The 16,909-nt window shown below is 44.2% G+C and overlaps 1 long non-coding RNA gene across 1 annotated transcript in view; it reads left to right on the forward strand.

The window, feature by feature from the left end:
- The first annotated feature begins 2,198 nt into the window (after window positions 1-2,198).
- LOC128688247 (uncharacterized) overlaps window positions 2,199-16,909 on the forward strand; it is a 77,680-nt gene continuing 62,969 nt past the window's right edge. Inside the window, exons 1-2 of the long non-coding RNA XR_008406971.2 lie at window positions 2,199-2,375; window positions 11,341-11,360. This is a non-coding gene — a long non-coding RNA (uncharacterized lncRNA). The remainder of the gene's footprint in view (window positions 2,376-11,340; window positions 11,361-16,909) is intronic.

Genomic DNA, 16,909 nt, shown 5'->3' on the forward strand with positions numbered 1-16,909 from the left:
GTGTGTGTGAGTGGGGGGGGGATGATGGGTCACCTGTGTTGCAGCACAGGTTTCTTAATAAAGCATATTGTAGGTCTGGTGTAATTTGTTGCGAGTTGTATTATGGGTGATTGTCATTAAGCTTGGTGCATTATTGTGTTGAGGTTGTAATTTTAGGAGTTTTATTTATAGCCATTTTGTGGCCTATGTTATTATACCTTTATTCCTTCTTAAATTGTGATATGTTTTAAAAACTTGTATATAGCAGACTGTCAGATGTTGCCTGGATTGTTTTGTGTTTATATATTGTTTTACTGATGTTGTCCTTGTTCATTATTTTATATATGTACCTATTAATATTTGTACATGAAGTTTTAAATAAAATATAAAAAAAAAAAAAAATTATATAAGTTGGTAACTTGGTTTAATCCTATAAAATCATTGTCATAATTATTTAATTTCCAGTGTAATGGTAGAAAGCAGGAGCTGGATAAAGGGTTAGCGGAAGCAAACTTAATAAATGGTAGTAATTATTAGAGATAATCAGGATACAGAAGACTGGGGACCAAGTACCCCAATTTTAAGCTAAAAAGCTGGGCCAGGAGCTGCAACGCTACCCAACAAGCGCAACCAAACGAGTCAAAACACGTTTCTTCCCTTCTCTCTCCCCATATCCCAGAGTTTTGTTCTCGCTGCGAGTATGTACGTTGTAGACGTGCTCGTACACACACAAACCTACGTAAACGTATCTGCTTCCTACGCCCCAAGTGGCTACTGAAATCCTTGAGATAAAACCTTAAGCAGGAAATTCCGGCCCCACGCTCAACTGCTCAGTGAATTCTTTCAGGTTGATAGAATGTTGGCACGAGCTCCCGCTGGTGGGGCGATGCCTGAATTTGGTTCTTGGATTTTTAAACTATGTTCTATGATTTTCGGGATGAAATGTTTCAATAAGCCGTACCAAACACCTATTATGTTGCATTAATTGCAGTATAGGTCATACCAATACCAATTTATATCGAAAAATATATGAACTCCTTATTTAGGCGTCTTGCCATGTAGAATATGAAGAGTTCTTAGGATATGCAACTCAACAGCACAGGTCACGTAACCCAGGCAGGGCGGATCTACTATGAAACTGATGAAGACTAAGCTTCAGGGCACCAAATCCCGGAGGGGCATCTAGAAGCGACTTTAGTCCATATTGTTTAAAAAATTTAGGTTTACTGTATGAGAAGGGTTTGCGAAGGACTCCCAAAAATGTAAGTCCTCCACTGAACCCAGGTCTTCAGCTCCTCACCTGGCGGGTAGATGACCTCACGTACTCACGCCGTTCTTCACCTGACCAGATCAGTTATAAATGGATTCGATTATATGTTTTCTGTGCAACTTTCTTAAGCTTCCTTAACGTTAAAAATAAATATAATGAAAGCTTATGCTGTTTTCAGGTAGGGTGACTAGTAGAGCAAGAACGTAAATATCAAGGAGCACTGCAACAGCAGACCGACTGGCCCATGCTAGGTAGGTCTTTCTCAAATTCAGCTTCAACCTTTTTCACTCATAAGCAGTGTCTGACAGTAAAGATACTTAACTGTTACGTGTTTGACTAGTCTACTTGTCAGTATTGTGTACTATTAAAAATACTGAGCTCTGTGAAAGGACTGTTATGGGTTTCCGCAATTCAGTGAGTGGGACAATTATATTCGTTTAAGAGGAAGATAGCCTGACTCTGACTTTATGAGATACCACAATGATGGGTAAGAAACATGTCCAGTATTAGGTGTCATTTGATCAAGGCTGAGGAATTAATTTTCTCAAACTACATCTCTGGAAAAAAAAACACGGTGTGGATGGGATTAGAACCCATGGCAAGTGAGTCATAAAACTCCAGGTTCGACGTAGCAACACACGTACAAGAACCCCTTAAGATTCCTGAACACGGATGCTGAGATGAGACCATTACCAGCACAAGACGACATCGGGGACAGCAAGTGTCCGAAAAGACAGAGAACCTCTTCACAAGGCAAGACTATTGTGCAAGATGTCAAGAATAGAAGATGTACGACACTCCCCCAGTGGGAGCCACTGTTGGTCACCTCATGGATAAGACGGACCATACACAAAATCTGTGTATTCCCGATATTAGGACTCCTAGCCAATGCTAAGAAATGAGAATTATAAACTTATTTGATAAAAGGAGGGTTGGCAATCCTGGCGGTGGGCGGAGCTAAGCGAGGATTCAAATCTTTACAACCGTTGACCTGTCAGTTGACCTGTGACCTCCGTCAAGTGTGCGCCGTCTCTCTGTGTTTGTGTGTGTTATTTTTGTGGATAAATGATTCATTTAAAAAATAAGAATGGAAGAATACTGCAGCAGACCTGCTGGCACATACAAGGTAAGTCTTAATCGAAACCAGTAATTTCCACCCACCCACTTGTCCAACCTTTTCCCAAAGTTACCCAAGAATTTGCTCAGTACCTCAGATAACTGAATAAATAGTTTGGAAAACTAACAAGTTGATGCATAAGACACATGTACAACACTTGGGTATTTTTATTCTGGAAACTATATTTATTTTGCTATAGCTTGTGCAGGCACTAATTGTCATATTAAAGTAGCCTCTCTCCAGACTGCTATTGATCGTACTTCCCACTGGGCATCCTCTCATGGGTTTAATTTTTTATTATTAATTATTTTTTATTAACACACTGGCCGATTCCCACCAAGGCAGGGTGGCCCGAAAAAAGAAAAACTTTCATCATCATTCACTCCATCACTGTCTTGCCAGAAGGGTGCTTTACACTACAGTTTTTAAACTGCAACATTAACACCCCTCCTTCAGAGTGCAGGCACTATACTTCCCATCTCCAGGACTCAAGTCCGGCCTTCCGGTTTCCCTGAATCCCTTCATAAATGTTACTTTGCTCACACTCCAACAGCACGTCAAGTATTAAAAACCATTTGTCTCCATTCACTCCTATCAAACACGCTCACGCAAGCCTGCTGGAAGTCCAAGCCCCTCGCACACAAAACCTCCTTTACCCCCTCCCTCCAACCTTTCCTAGGCCGACCTCTACCCCACCTTCCTTCCACTACAGACTGATACACTCTTGAAGTCATTCTGTTTCGCTCCATTCTTTCTACATGTCCGAACCACCTCAACAACCCTTCCTCAGCCCTCTGGACAACAGTTTTGGTAATCCTGCACCTCCTCCTAACTTCCAAACTACGAATTCTCTGCATTATATTCACACCACACATTGCCCTCAGACATGACATCTCCACTGCCTCCTGCCTTCTCCTCGCTGCAACATTCATCACCCATGCTTCACACCCATATAAGAGCATTGGTAAAACTATACTCCCATACATTCTCCTCTTTGCCTCCAAGGACAAAGTTCTTTGTCTCCACAGACTCCTAAGTGCACCGCTCACCCTTTTCCCCTCGTCAACTCTATGATTTACCTCATCTTTCATAGACCCATCCGCTGACACGTCCACTCCCAAATATCTGAATACATTCACCTCCTCCATACTCTCTCCCTCCAATCTGATATCCAATCTTTCATCATCTAATCTTTTTGTTATCCTCAAAACCTTACTCTTTCCTGTATTCACTTTTAATTTTCTTCTTTTGCATACCCTACCAAATTCATCCACCAATCTCTGCAACTTCTCTTCAGAATCTCCCAAGAGCACAGTGTCATCAGCAAAGAGCAACTGTGACAACTCCCACTTTGTGTGATTCTTTATCTTTTAACTCCACGCCTCTTGCCAAGACCTTCGCATTTACTTCTCTTAAAACCCCATCTATAAATATATTAAACAACCACGGTGACATCACACATCCCTGTCTAAGGCCTACTTTTACTGGGAAATAATTTCCCTCTTTCCTATGTACTCTAACTTGAGCCTCACTATCCTCGTAAAAACTCTTCACTGCTTTCAGTAACCTACCTCCTACACCATACACCTCCAACATCTGCCACATTGCCCCCCTATCCACTCTATCATACGCCTTTTCCAAGTCCATAAATGCCACAAAAGCCTCTTTAGCCTTATCCAAATACTGTTCACTTACATGTTTCGCTGTAAACACCTGGTCCACACACCCTCTACCTTTCCTAAAGCCTCCTTGTTCATCTGCTATCCTATTCTCCGTATTACTCTTAATTCTTTCAACAATAACTCTACCATACACTTTACCAGGTATACTCAACAGACTTATCCCCCTATAATTTTTGCACTCTTTTGTCCCCTTTGCCTTTATACAAAGGAACTATGCATGCTCTCTGCCAATCCTCAGGTACCTTACCCTCTTCCATACATTTATTAAATAGTTGCACAAACCACTCCAAAACTATATCCCCACCTCCTTTTAACATTTCAACCTTTATCCCATCAATCCCGGCTGCCTTACCCCATTTCATTTTACCTACTGCCTCACGAACTTCCCCCACACTCACAACTGGCTCTTCCTCACTCCTACAAGGTGTTATTCCTCCTTGCCCTATACACGAAATCACAGCTTCCCTATCTTCATCAGCATTTAACAATTCCTCAAAATATTCCCTCCACCTTCCCAATACTTCTAACTCTCCATTTAATAACTCTCCTCTCCTATTTTTAACTGACAAATTCATTTGTTCTCTAGGCTTCCTCAACTTTTTAATCTCACTCCAAAACTTTTTCTTATTTTCAACAAAATTTGTTGATAACATCTCACCCACTCTCTCATTTGCTCTCTTTTTACATTGCTTCACCACTCTCTTAACCTCCCTCTTTTTCTCCATATACTTTTCCCTCCTTGGATCACTTCTACTTTGTAAAAACTTCTCATATGCTAACTTTTTCTCCCTTACTACTCTCTTTACATCATCATTCCACCAATCGCTCCTCTTCCCTCCCACACCCACTTTCCTGTAACCACAAACTTCTGCTGAACACTCTAACACTACATTTTTAAACCTACCCCATACCTCTTCGACCCCATTGCCTATGCTCTCATTAGCCCATCTATCCTCCACCTCTCTCATCCCTGATGCTTCTATTCTCCTTGTATCCCATCTACCTTTTACTCTCAGTGTAGCTACAACTAAAAAGTGATCTGATATATCTGTGGCCCCTCTATAAACATGTACATCCTGAAGTCTACTCAACAGTCTTTTATCTACCAATACATAATCCAACAAACTACTGTCATTTCGCCCTACATCATATCTTGTATACTTATTTATCCTCTTTTTCTTAAAATATGTATTACCTATAACTAAACCCCTTTCTATACAAAGTTCAATCAAAGGGCTCCCATTATCATTTACACCTGGCACCCCAAACTTTAATTTCTATTGGATAATTAGGGCCCTCCATATCTCTCTAGGTGGTTGGGGGTCTTCTTTGTTTCCATACGAACGAACGAACAAGTTCAGGTAAAATCCCAAATGGGATTAGCGGGGGAGACGGGACAGACGAAGACTAGCTCTGGAGAGGAGTCTTCTTAGTCGTAGAAATAGTGCCAGGGCTTAACCCAGCAGCTAAAGCGATCGTGGGACAAGCATTGAGAACAGAAATTCAGGTTCTTCTATTGTGACTCCGGTGGGGTGAGCGGGGAGGGCGAGACAGGCGAAGATTAGCACTAGAGAGGAGTGAAGAATTGAGCCATGTCTTAACCTAAAAACAAAGGCGAACGTGGGTCAGAGAATGGTACCTGTCAGAGAAGGTACCTCTCAGAGAATCCAAGGTTATTTGTAAATAGGGTTAGGAGCAGGATTATACAAGGAGTAGAAAAGGTTGTGTTGGTTTGCGGGTCTGCGAATGTCTTCGTCAAGGAGAGAGGTCCAGTAGTCATGTGTCTCAAGTTTGTTTGTCACTGAGCGTCTTCCAGTACAGATTCAGCGCAGGGATGTCTAATTGGGCATGGAGAGACTCTCTTGTGGTGAAGTCCTCCCATCTGACATCAAGCACTCAGCGCAGCACCTTGTTCTGGACACGCTGCAGTTTAAGTAAGTTTGTTTTAGCTGCAAGAGAGAGGGCTAGAGGAGAGTAAGTTATCAGAGGACGTATTAGGGATTTGTAGAGGTGTAGTTTGGTGCGTTGGGAGGCATGTTGTAGTTTGTAGAGGCCCGCAAGGGCCTTACTAGCTATTGCATACCTTGAGTGAATGTGTCCGTGTAAGCGAAGAAGGTAGTCAAGATTAACGCCAAAGACAGTGACAGATTGTGTGATGGGGATGTAAGTGCGGGTGTCAGCTGTTCTGAGCTCGACGGGTCATGGAGGATCACGTTTCCTATAGTTAAAATACGTAATGCTGGATTTAGCTGCATTGGATTTGATCCTCCATTTTTGTTCCCAGATGGCTATCCTGTCGACCTCATTTTGTGTTTTGTGTGTGAGTGTATCTACATTGGCGTGAGTGATGAGTTGTGTAATGTCGTCTACATAGGCTAGAGTGATGGAGGTGTGGTATACAGGTGTTGGAATGTCGTTAGTGTATAAAATGTAGAGGGTAGGGGAGAGGACAGATCCCTGGGGTACTCCAGCATTTAGTGTGAAGTAGTCAGAGTAACAGCCTTGGAATTTGATTCTCATGGTACGGCCGTCTAGGAAGTTGCAGAAGAGTTTACGAGTAGTGAGAGGCAGGATAAAGTTAGTGCAGAGTTTTTATTTGAGCCCTTCGTGCCAGACAGTGTCAAAAGTTTTTTCAACGTCTTTTGCAACCAGGGCTGTCCTGTTTCTTTGTTTTGTGTTTATGGATGTAGTTGAGAATGAAGTTAATGGCATGCTGTGTGGATCTGTGACTACTGACGCCAAACTGGCCATCAGAAAGTAGAGAGTTGTGTTCCAGGTATCTGCAATGGCTATGATTGGAGAGTTTTTCGAAGAGTTTTCCTAAAGTTTCGAGGAGGCTGATAGGGCGATAGTTTCTAGGATCAGAGTGGTCTTTTTTGGGTTTAGGAAGGAGGATAGCAGTAGCAGCTTTGAAGAGGGAAGGGAAGTATCCAGAGGCAAGGGAGGCATTGAGGAGGTTTGTGTAGGCAGTAATGATAGGAAGGTGTTTCAGGATAATATGGTTTAGGCCAGAGGCAATAGGAGCTTTGGGAGGAAGGTATCTGAGGAGGAGTGGGCGAAGGTGGATGCAGAGGAAGTGGAAGCTTTGGTAGGGGATGAGGAAGTGGGAGCTTTGGTTGGGGATGAGGAAGTGGGTATGGAGGTGAGGGGAGGGGTGGTCGTAGCAGCAGCAGTAGGGGTGTTGGTGGGTGGGGTGGAAGTAGTAAAGAGGGGTTGGGGAGGAGGAGAGCTGGTGGGTGTAGGAAGTGGGGGAGTGGGAGAGAGAGAGAGAGGAGGAAGAGGCTATAGGGGGCTTAGAAAAGAAGCAGGAAGGAGGGATAATTAAAGAGGGAAGATTGTTAGCAGACAAGATTAGGTTAAGGACATGTGAGTAGTCTGATTGGTAAGCTTGAGAGATTACCATCGCAGAGTGGGCAGCAGTGGCGAGTTGACAGTTAGTTTTGTAGCCTAGTGTGGGTGTAGGTGTAGGAGAGGTGCTTGTAGTCTGTGTGTTGGTGTTTGATGAGTGTAGAGTAGAAGAGGTAGACCAAGTGCGTGGAGTAACCCAGGCATTGGGGGTAGGGGAAGGAGGTATGGAAGGGGGGGGGGTTGGTGCAGGGAAGGGGTAGGGGAGGGAGGGAGGTTGGCTAGTTCTGAGGGAGGAGAGAATGTATTTTCTAGAAGGGCAGGAATTTGCAACTGTAGTGTGTGACCCGCCGCAGTTAGAACATTTAAGGGGGAGGTTGCAAATATTCCAGAAGTGGCCAGTTGCTGAACATCTGGTGCAGATTTGTGTGGATGTGCATGAGTTTTTGTCGTGGTCGAATTTGTAGCATTTCAGACATTGTGTGATGGGGTGGAAGTTCGGAGTGAAGAGTGTTTGGAGGTATGCGGATGGTCTTGGCAAGGATTCCTTGATTGAAGAGTGTAGAGGCGTCAGAAGGAGTTGAACAGCATATATTGAGGATGGTAGAGTTTTCAGGTCTGTAAATATCGTCAACAGAGACTTTGTTCTTAGTACTAATGTCTTTCATTAAGTCTTCTTTGTCTGTGTCATAGGCAGTCAGGAGAGAATATTCAACGGGTTTTGCGATCATTGTGCATTTGGCGCGGTGCTCAGGAGTCCAAATAATAGTGAAGCCTGCGTTGAGAAGTTTTTGTCTGGTCTCGGTTGAGGTGTACGTTTCGTAAGAATGTCTGTCAAGGGGTTTGAAGCCTTAGTTGGTTTTAAAGACTTTCAGCTGAGGTGCGCCAGTGATCTGGTACAATAAATTTCCAGGACAGATAGTGGCATGATCAGAATTAGAGTATTTGAGGTTAAGCGAGAAAGAATTGGGTTTGGAAGAGGTAGAGGCAGGGTAGGCCTTAGAGGTAGGAGTAGACGGAGTAGAGGCAGGTGTTGGCGGTAGAGGAGTGGTAAGGGGGAAGGAAGTGGAAGGCACTGAAGGCATCGTAAATCAGATGTGGCGGCCAAATCTGTGAGAATAATCGGCTAGGCAAGTGCGTGTGAAGTAGACACACGTACTTGCCTGGCTATAACTTTAAAGTTTTCTTGTGGAATCCGTCGCTGGAGGCACAGGACACTGAGGTGGTGAGCTGTAGCTTGATAGAGCACTGTATGCCCCGAACGGCGAAGAGAGGCAACACTGGCTGCGAACGGCGAGGAGAGGCAACACTGGCTGTGAGCAGTGAGGAGAGCCAACACTAGCTGTATGGCGTGCAGACTTCACATACAGGCTGAGGCGTGGAGACTTCAGACAGCAACAGGAGTGCAGAGGGAGGCTTCCTGCCCTTGGGTAGGCAGCCACCGACGCACCAATCCTGATAGTGAAGACGAAGGTCCAGTAACCACCACTCTGACGAAAGTTACTCGCAACATGGAGTAATTAGAGAGGTGAGATCGTTGGTCGATGAAGGTGTTCTAATGGTAGCTTTCTTCCAAGCTGCAGTGTTGTTTCCGTGGGTGATTGGGGCCCTTTATATCTCCGTGAGTGGGTGGGGCTCTCCATGGTTCCACAAGAGGTTGGGGCTTTCCGTGCTTCCACGATTGGTTCCCTTCCAGGTAATTTAATATTGATGCTTTCCAAGTAATTTAATATTGATACCTTCCAAGTAATTTAATATTATAAATGGCATCGAGTCATCTACTGATGCTCACTATACTATTAAATTGCCTTTGCTGGATTCCCGGTTACACACACGTTCCAGTGTTAACGTGTGCTTTTTTCTTCAAAATTATTTAATTCAACAGCATTATAAAACTGGCAATTAGGTAAGATTTCTTTAATTACACGGTGTTCCTCTAATAATTATCTAAATTACATAAGCGGTATAAAAAGCTTTTATGGGTTGTGTATTCGGTACATAGGAATAACATAAGTCGTCATCTCATTCTTAAGGTTTGACCTCTTCACAGGAACATTCTATGGTTTCAGAAATCTGCAAGAAATCATTAGCGTAGTTCGCCTAATGAAGAATTTCATGTAAATAGTTTAGAAACCCGACAAGTTGAAGAATGAGAGACCTGGGCAGCATTTGGGAATCCTTACTGAGGAAACGTTTCGCAAACCAGTGACTTCTTCAGTCCAATACAGGGAAGAACAGGTCTGTACATGAACGGTATACAATACAGGGAAGAACAGTTCTCTCTCTGTCTTCAAGAATTTTACGATGAAAGATTAAACTTCTTTCGTCTAACCCAATCTTGTTACCGCATTGGGTTGTAACACGATTTTAGGTGATTTACTGACCTATGTTGATAAATTAGACACACGTGCAACTCTTGGGTATCTTTATTGAGGAAACGTTTCGCCACACAGTGGCTTCATCAGTCCTTACAAAGGAGAATATTGAAGAACAGGAGGAGAATGAGGTAATCAGTCCCTCAACCTTGAGTCGATGTGGTCAGTCCATCAATCTTGAATAGAATACGGCATACGTGCTGAGAAGGAGCTTATAAACCGTTGGCAGGAGAGGTGCAGCAGTCATAGGTGGTGTAACATTTGTTCAATGTTGAAGTAGGTCGTGCCCAAGAATTAGGCGAGCGAATAATTCCCAAGTATTAAGATCCCAAGAAGTTGCAGTGTCTGACAGGTTTTAGATGAATGGTTCAGAGAACCGACATGTTGATAAATTAGACACATGTGCAACTCTTGGGTATCTTTATTGAGGAAACGTTTCCACATTGAACAAATGTGACACCACCTATGACTGCTGCACCTCTCCTGCCAACGGTTTATAAGCTCCTTCTCAGCACGTATGCCGTATTCTATTCAAGATTGATGGACTAACCACATCGACTCAAGGTTGAGGGATTGATTACCTCATTGTCCTCCTGTTCTTCAATATTCTCCTTTGTATGGACTGATGAAGCCACTGTGTGGCGAAACGTTTCCTCAATAAAGATACCCAAGAGTTGCACATGTGTCTAATTTATCAACATGTCGGTTCTCTGAACCATTCATCTAAAAAACTGACCTATGTATGGAAAGATTTACTTTTTTCATGTAAAAGTCTTGTAGCTGAGCAAATGATTCAATGGAACCAACATGTCATTATTTATTTGGATCACCATATTATATAATTGTAAAGTATGAATCATTAATGCACGGTGGAAATAATCGTACAACTTGAGAAAGAACCACTGAATTGTTTGCGTCAGGCAAAGGAAGAAGTGTTGCTAGAAGGAAAATTATTTTTCAGATAAATGTTAGTTGTGTAGATTGAGTTGTTACTTGACGTTATACGTCAAACAATGTAATTTTTTTTCAGAAAGTATGAAGGCTGTGGAATACGACAATGCACAGGAATGTTGTGTCGCGTCACAGGCTCTCCAGGGGGACAGTGTCAGTGCATTTAACTTATGCAGGTCGTGAGACGTAGCTTTCGTGAATGTAATTACGTTTTAAGAGCAAATAGCAAGGTGATATACCTGTTTATACCAACGATAGCATCAGCAAACTCGTTAGATTATTAACTCTCGTGCTTCGCTCATACCAGTAGAAAGGATGACTCAAAGACAAACTCAAGATTTTGTGGGTTAATACAAGACTTAAAATAGCGGATCTCCTAGTCCTATAGGCATAACAGGTAATCGCTAGTTCGGACTCCTGGGAAGTTTAGGCATCTATTAAGGACATGTAGAACATCATGCAACTTTATGGTTTGTTTTTGCATAAAGTACCAATGTGGTTTTAATCACTGTCTTTTATTGCTGCTTTAGGAATCCCTTGGTAATATTAGTGTAATATTCTTCCCTTTTTTATTAAGAATATTTATATTCAACCCACTAAGATTTTTGTTAATCTTTCCAGGAACCGTCTGTCCTCTCCAGGTGAGTAGACTCTTCCTTAGCATTTCCTACGTTTCCTCAATAAAGATACCCAAGAGTTGCACATGTGTCTAATTTATCAACATGTCGGTTCTCTGAACCATTCATCTATAAAATGGTTCTTATGACAATAAGAGAAAAAATCGAAAATCACATACAACTTTTGACTCTGTGATTTTACAAATTCATAAGGTCTACATACTCCGGAGCCCCCAACGGCTCCCTACAAATAAACTTTACCCACATCAACCACCTTGCAAACCAATCAACCTTCCTCATCAGGCTTCCAATCACTCCAAGAGGGCGCACCACTGAAGAGACCAACCCCTTGCCTCTCACCCCATACCCAAACGGAGTAGACGTTCAACAGTAAGTCCACGATAACCCTCCGGAAAACTAATTAACCACCTTCCCCCATATAATTGTTTGTTCCTACATGCTGTCCTATAAAAACTCGCCGCCAACGCTTTTATCCTAATGTTCCCCTCCACCTCCCTCATCCCCCAAGAAACATACAAGTAATCAACTATTACGTATCTGATAGCCCTTCCCACCTCTTTGGGTACCCCTCCCATATCTAACATTAAAGCTCTAAGGGGTGATATCTGTCCCCCCCCCAATAAAAAGAAAACCCTCTTCAACCACAATCTTACCACCTCCAATGCAGAACAAAAATATACTACATGAAAAGCCGTTTCAACTTCCCCACAAAAACCGCATGACGCCTCTCTCACAAAACCCATTCGTCTTAGCACCTCTTTCGATGCTAACGTCCCCATAAGAAATCTATATACTAATTCCCTCGCTCTTGCCGGTATTCTTAAATTACTAAATTCCACCCATATCACTCTCCAATCATATGTGGGATAAACTGCCATCCCTTGCATTAATTCATGACGACGACCCACACCCACTAACCGTTTTACCTTGAGTTTTTTAACATTGCATACCTTTAACATAAACCGCAACATATCTTCACACTCCACTAAGTCCCTGCCACCCCACCATTTGCGGATATCCCCCATCACCTCCCCCACCCGAAGACCCCTTTCCCCCGCTGCCCGAATATACCTCTGCTTCACATATAGCGCCTTCACCCTAGACCCTAATGCAATCAATCCCAGTCCTCCCTGCCTTACCGCAGTCATTACTACATCTTTGCCCAACCACGCCCTCCCATAACCCCACACATACCTTAAGACTCTTCTTTGCATTTCCATAATATCCTGACTTCGTAATGGGTAAATTTCCGCCACTCCCCACACCTTACTATAAATCAGCGTATTTACCACCACAACCCTTTGATGCAAGGTTACATCCCCGGCCCTTAAACTCCTGAGCCTACTCAAAGCTCTGTCCATTACCATTTCTGAATTAACCCTCCTGCTCTCCTGTGCATTTGCCAAAAACAAAATCCCACAAATCTTTAGCCTATCTACAGTTATCCAACCAAACTCCTCCCCCAAGGTCCCTCCTACCCAAGCGCCTACCTCCAGCAACCGTGATTTCTGCTTATTAACTCTCATCCCAGTAGCATTCCCAAAAATCTCAATTACCCTTCCCACTTTTCTTAAATCTTCTATCTCATTAAGTAAAACAGTTGTATCATCTATATAACCAACAATATTCCCACAATATCCTCCACTCTCCCCCATCCTTCCCATCCCACCATCAACCAGAACATAGAAAGGATTCTGCATACATGCAAAGAGTATTTGGGAGAGTGGACACCCCTGCCTTAAACCCCTCCCCATGCTTACAGAACTACCCAACCTCCCATTTACCTGTACTCTCATTGATGCATTCTCATACAAAGTCCTCACCCATCCAACCACCCTCCCTCCAAAACCCATTCTCACCATACTCTCAATCAAAAATTCCCTATCCACATAATCATAAGCTTTCTCCCAATCCAGACCTAGAATACCTCCCTTATTACTACCCTCAAGAAAATCCCGAATACGACCATGACCTACCCGCATACTCCTCCCCGGGATACCAAACTGTCCCCCATGTATCACCGACCCCATGACCTTCTTCAGTCTATTACCCAAAATTTTCGCAAAAACCTTGTAATCCGCGCACATCAAAGATATTGCACGGTAAGCACTCAACTCTCTACCCCCCCCTCTTCTTTGGCACCAAAACTATGACACCCGTACTTTGCGATGTGCCCAACTTCCCACTAGTTAACATATGGTCCAATAGCCTAACAAAACACTGCCTAATACACCCCCAATGTGCTCTATAAAAATCATTTGGTATACCGTCTATCCCTGGTGTTTTCCCGGTACTCATCCCGAAAACTGCCTCTTCCACCTCAACCTCACTTATACCAACCTCCAACCCCACTCTATCCTGCTCACTTAAAACGCTATGGAACCCCCCTTCAAAAATACCCTCCCAGGAACCCCCCTCCCTCCAACTCCATTTCTCCCTAAACCAACTATCAGCATAAAGACTCATACTTTCCATATTGGATAGGACTCGACCCACTGGAAACCCTCCCACCCCAGGGCTTGTCTCCAATTGTAGAATGGTGGTTACACTCTGTCGATCCCTAAATTTACGTAAAACATACCCAGACGGCTTATCACCCCACAAAACATCCTCTAACCCCGCCCTAACCCTAATTGCATCAAACCTATCATTGTGTAATTCAATGATTCTACTCCGCAGACTGTCCATTTCATCCCTCCTACCACCTCCCCCAACATAACAATCTTGCAACTGTCCCTCCAGATAATTTTGCAACCCAAAACGCCACCTCACCTCTTCTCGTCCCCTTACCTTAAAAAAATTCGCTATTCCAGGTTTGGCCTGCATTTCCCACCAATCTAACAGATCTATCTCCCTGTCCCTAACCTCCCAAAAAGGCAACCACCAATCACTGAAAAAAGGCCCCTCCCCCTCCTCCTTAAGAAGCCTTACATTTAATTTCCAGTACCCAGAATAAATACGCACCACTCCATCCCACATCAAATCTGCTATTACTGCCCTGTGATCAGAAAACCCCACGTCAAGGGTTTGCACCCTCACAACGTCTATTCCCTGCTTAATGTAGATTCTGTCCAATATCCCCTATGGACGAACGTGTGCTCCACTAGGTATCCCCCCCCTCCCCATCACATCTACAACCCCAATATCTCGCAATACATCCCTCAGAACACTCAACACACAACCCGCCCCTCTCGGTTCGACATCACCACTCCGAATCACACAATTCCAATCACCTCCAATTACTGTTATAGCAGGCAAACCTCTCAAGTGATACATCAGTACCTCCCAGACAAAATCTACTTTTACCCTGGTATTACTAGTTGCTGGCATGTAAACTCCTACGAAACTTGCTCGACTCTCACCCCAGACACCATCCACCCTCACGACCCTCCCACCCCCCCCCCCTCTTCCCAGCCGATGACACGCAAGGGGCTGGTCTCCTTTATCGCCACTGCTACCCCACCTTTCAATTGCAAACCACTGGTAACATACATCCGATATCCTTTTAACCTCAACACACAACCAGCCCTATGATTATGCTCTTGCAAAAAGCAAATGTCTACATCAAACCGCCGTAAAAACCACTCCAACCAAACTTTCTTAACCTCAGTCTTAAGTCCATTAACATTAAGCGTGACACTTCTGAAAATTATAGAAGGGGCGGCTTTCCCCTATGCCGCTGGGATTTACTCGCTGCACTTTTCACATTACGTATTCCCTTACCACTCGAGTTATCCTGTGCAGTCACCTCCCCCCTCCCTCTCCCACTGTGCAACTCAGGCGCACCTCTACCACTATGTGGCATCGGCTCCACAACCGCTGCCCATGACTTCTTCCCCGGCCTCTGCCCCGGGGTAATAACCTCGTCTATCTCTGATGCCGCAGTTCTTTTCCTAGAACTTCCACTTACACACATCTCACCCTCAGACGAATCCTCCTGGTGTACCTCCACGGCCACCACATGCTCCAGCCTTTTCTTACTCAAGTCTTTCTCCACAATTTGTTGTTCCTCCAGCTCTCCAACTTCACATAAACTGAGGGCACCTTCTGCACCGGGCTCCTCCCCATCCAAAAAGTCCTTGATCACATCTGCCAGTAAACCCTCCTGAGTCGAAGCTTCCTGGACAAAAGACTCCTCAGATATCACCTTCGACTCCCCGACTCCCCTGGGAGAGTGACACACGTCTCCGCCACCGCCACCTCCCGGTCGACCTCCTCGCTCCAGAGATCAGACCTCCGGCCTCCTGAGGCAACAGAGCCAGGCACCAAATCACACGACTGTTGAATCACAATCGGCGTTTCCAGAATTCGAGGAGCCCGCCTCCTAGGACACTGGGCCGCCATGTGCTCATAAGAGCTACACAGACGACATGTTTTTCTCTGACCCGCATAGTACACATAAACCTGTGTTCTACAACCGGTCATCGTTACATAGGATGGTATAGGCCTTGTTAAAGACATTTTAAGGGTGTAAGAACCTTCCGGCATTCCTTCATACGGACCATCCCTCCATACCCCCATGGTTGCAGAATGCACTGTCCCATAACTGCGAAAAAACTCCTGTAGGCCATACGCCGTGGCCTCGAAGGGTACATTCCGTACCTTCACCCATGTGAAGTACTTAGAAACATCATGTAACACAACATCCATCGCTGAATTCACACTCATGCGTTGTTCCTGGTACTGCTCAACAATTCTTGTGTAGAAGCCGGCTCTTAGAAATTTCACTAAGATTCTTGTCAAACCATTAAGAGCGACGCCATATAATTCCTCGTTGGGGATACCATATGTGTCCCTGATGATGTTAGGGAGAAGTACGTTCATCGTATCTCCACTTAACGTACCACGAACCAGCTCTATGCAGATAGTATTTACTCTTCGTACTGTATGTTCAGCCATTTTGATATCCCAAAATGAGCAGCGCACGTCCTCACTACTCAATGGTTGTTGATGTACTGAGGGAGCTCGCCTGAAGACAGCAGAGGGGTGCCGAGCACAACCGCACTCCACCGTGGTCAGGCAGCGAATGATTTAAAGGTTAATTGTCCTCATCGCTTCCGGGCCGTGTGGACGTGCTGCGCAGACGCACCTGATTCAGTTGATTTTCTGCACAGTTTGCTTGTTTTGAGCAATCAACATGGCGGATAGACATGGCAGACGTGTGAATACTCTCTGTGTGGAACTGGTCCGTGGTGCCCTAAGCAGTTCTACAATGCAGGTGCTACTCCCTACGATTATTCGTGATGTGTATGGGATACCCAATGAAAAGCTTTATGGTGTGGCTATTAACGGAGTTACGAGGATTTTCATCAAATTTATAAATGCTGGATTTTACTCTAGCATAGTTGACAAGTACCACGAGAAGAGGATGGCCGTGAATACAGCAGTGGAGGTATGTCTACATGATGTATCCAGCTATGTGACATACGTAATAGTCAGGAATGTGCCCTTTGAAGCTACAGAGTATGATGTGGTTGCGGTCTTCCGTCGTTATGGCAAGATTCATGAGGCGGAACTGGGAGTGTGGAAGGATGGGCCTTATGTGGGACTGC

This window comes from Cherax quadricarinatus, chromosome 19 (genome assembly GCF_038502225.1).
Source record: "Cherax quadricarinatus isolate ZL_2023a chromosome 19, ASM3850222v1, whole genome shotgun sequence".
NCBI lineage: Eukaryota > Metazoa > Arthropoda > Malacostraca > Decapoda > Parastacidae > Cherax > Cherax quadricarinatus.